This window comes from Embiotoca jacksoni, unplaced genomic scaffold (genome assembly GCF_022577435.1).
Source record: "Embiotoca jacksoni isolate LCO1_2020_lvr unplaced genomic scaffold, fEmbJac1.0.p SCAF_90, whole genome shotgun sequence".
NCBI lineage: Eukaryota > Metazoa > Chordata > Actinopteri > Embiotocidae > Embiotoca > Embiotoca jacksoni.
In genome coordinates this window covers 908,212-911,368 of record NW_027185448.1, presented here as the reverse complement: position 1 = coordinate 911,368, position 3,157 = coordinate 908,212, and positions in this window count along the sequence as shown.

The following is a 3,157-nucleotide window of genomic DNA, read 5'->3' as shown; positions in this document are numbered from 1 at the left end:
TTCTCCTCAAAAGATGATCTGCAGGTGTCATCAGATAACTACTCCCCAAGGAAGAACCAATCAGCGAACGCCAACACAGCACAAGGAGCTACATGCATGATGTACTATAAAATACAGGAGCAAAGGCCAGATAGTCAGTCGGACTTCACGAACTGACACATTTTGTTGCGGTCAGGAACACTTTGTCTGATCTCCAAGCTTGTAACCTGATACTCTGTTGCTTCGATAAATAAACATCGTTGAGACCAGTTGAATCTCTCCTACTGCCTCATTAAAGAACACGCAGGGCTAAGCTGTATGCACACACGGACAGAAAAGCCCAACATAACTGCTGCCGGACATCACGACACCGTGGAAGTGCAAATAAAGACAAACATGTTGGAAAACTGTGGAGGAGTTCAGGGTACCGTATATATAAAGTGGACGTAGCAATACCACCGAGTGCCACTAGAGGTCACCTCCAAAAACAAAGCCTCCATAGACTCCCATTCAACTTCTCATTAAAAAAAGAATTTTCACAAATAATGAGACGATAAATGTGAAAGTCTTTATTAAACATAAAGAAACATTTTAAGTGCGCTGACGTGACGTTATTTACAGCCTGAAATAATGTATGTCGAAGCAGCTGACACTTTTTTTTTCAAGCCAAGTTTTTGGTGTATAGTTTGTGTATTTATATATCAGGGCCCGAGCACCGAATGGTGCAAAAGCCTTGTTGTTTTTCAAGGAATTATTATTCTTCTCAAAAATAAATTGCTTATTTGGCGGCTTTAACATCCTCCAAAACTCATGAAAGTTAGCAGACGCATCACTCCTGGTGAAAATCTACGTATTTTAGAGGTTTCGCGAGTGGGCGTGGCCAAATGGCTCACGAGCGCCCCCTAAGCTGCAGCACCGGTGCCTAGTTTCACTTACCTGCAACAAATTCAGTGGACATGTGTGTCACACCGAGATCTACAAAAAAGTATCCTGACACCATGACCTCAACTTAACAGGAAGTCCGCCATTTTGAATTTAGTCACCATTTTTGGCAATTCGCACATGTTGACGTACCAACCTGAAATTGTATCTGTCCTATCATAACACCTGGGAGATGAAAAGTTATCAAAAGAAATTTGTTTTCGTTGAACGGTGTGCCCGTCGCGTGGCGGCCATTTTGAGCATCTCGCCATGAAACTGCAAGTTGCTTTAAATTTGTATTACATTGTCCAATCTTCCTTAAACTCTGCATGTACGATAACCGTCCTGCCCTGAAGACTTCTGTATGGTAATATTTGGTCATGCTCACAGCGCCCCCAGTTGGCAACATTGAATTACATATTTCATACTTTCACGTGTTGCGTCGAGCTGGTTGATCACATCGACATCAATTCGGGTCAGAATATCCTGAACATGTGGCTGACGATGTATTGAGACGTTTGTGCTTTTTGGTGAAACTTTGATCTTTCGCCGTGACATAGGAAGTTGATGTTTAAGGTCAAACGATGCTCACGAATCTTTGCACGTGTCAGCGCTGCTAAACTCCGCGGCCGCGTTCACCCCCGACCCGCGAGCTCCCCGACACGCAGCATGCGAGGGCCTGCATATCACTGCTTGCAGTTTTAATTTTCTTTTACTTGCAATTTTTTCAAATTCCTGCAATTTTACGTAAAAAACGTAAAACTCTGCAAATTAGTGCCAATAAAAAACAAACACGGTGGGAAACTGTGGAGGAGTTGGGGGTACCGTATATATAAAGTGGACGTACCAATACCACCGAGTGCCACTACAGGTCGGCTCCAAAAAAAAGCCTTCACAGACTCCCATTCAACTTCTCTCATTAAAATAAGTTCTCAATGAAGTATTTCACAAATAATGAGACACAATAGATGTAAAAGTTTTTTTTAAAACATAAAAAATAATTTTAAAAGTGCTGAGCTGGCGTTATTTACAGCCTGAAATAATATAGCACTGTACGTCGTAGCAGCTGAAGCTTTTTTTTCCTTCCAAGTTGTATTTATTTATTTTTTTGTGTTTAGTTTCTGTATTTATTCATTGGTCTTACTTCTTTTTTTTAAATGTCCATATATCTTATTTTATTCTACGTATTTGTAATTTTTTCTTATTGTATGCACCTTTTCTTTTCTTTTTCTAACTGTGTTTCTATGCTGCTGTGACGACTAAATTCCCACACTGTGGGATTAATAAAGTCTTATCTTATCTTATCTTGTCTTGTCTTGTCTTGTCTTGTCTTGTCTTGTCTTGTCTAATCTTATCTTATCTTATCTTATCTTATCTTGTCTTGTCTTGTCTTGTCTTGTCTTGTCTTGTCTTGTCTTGTCTTGTCTTGTCTTGTCTCGTCTCGTCTAATCTTATCTAATCTTATCTTATCTTATCTTATCTTATCTTATCTTGTCTTGTCTTGTCTTGTCTTGTCTTGTCTTGTCTTGTCTAATCTTATCTAATCTTATCTTATCTTATCTTATCTTGTCTTGTCTTGTCTTGTCTTGTCTTGTCTTGTCTTGTCTTGTCTTGTTTTGTCTTGTCTTGTCTTGTCTTGTCTTGTCTTGTCTTGTCTTGTCTTGTCTTATCTTATCTTATCTTGTCTTGTCTTGTCTTGTCTTGTCTTGTCTTGTCTTGTCTTGTCTTGTCTTGTCTTGTCTTATCTTATCTTATCTTGTCTTGTCTTGTCTTGTCTCGTCTCGTCTAATCTTATCTAATCTTATCTTATCTTATCTTATCTTATCTTATCTTGTCTTGTCTTGTCTTGTCTTGTCTTGTCTTGTCTTGTCTTGTCTAATCTTATCTAATCTTATCTTATCTTATCTTATCTTATCTTGTCTTGTCTTGTCTCGTCTCGTCTCGTCTAATCTTATCTAATCTTATCTTATCTTATCTTGTCTTGTCTTGTCTTGTCTTGTCTTGTCTTGTCTTGTCTTGTCTTGTCTTGTCTTATCTTATCTTATCTTATCTTATCTTATCTTATCTTATCTTATCTTGTCTCGTCTAATCTTATCTAGTCTTGTCTTGTCTTGTCTTGTCTTGTCTTGTCTTGTCTTGTCTTGTCTTGTCTTGTCTAATCTTATCTAATCTTATCTTATCTTATCTTATCTTGTCTTGTCTTGTCTTGTCTCGTCTCGTCTCGTCTAATCTTATCTTATCTTATCTTATCTTGTCT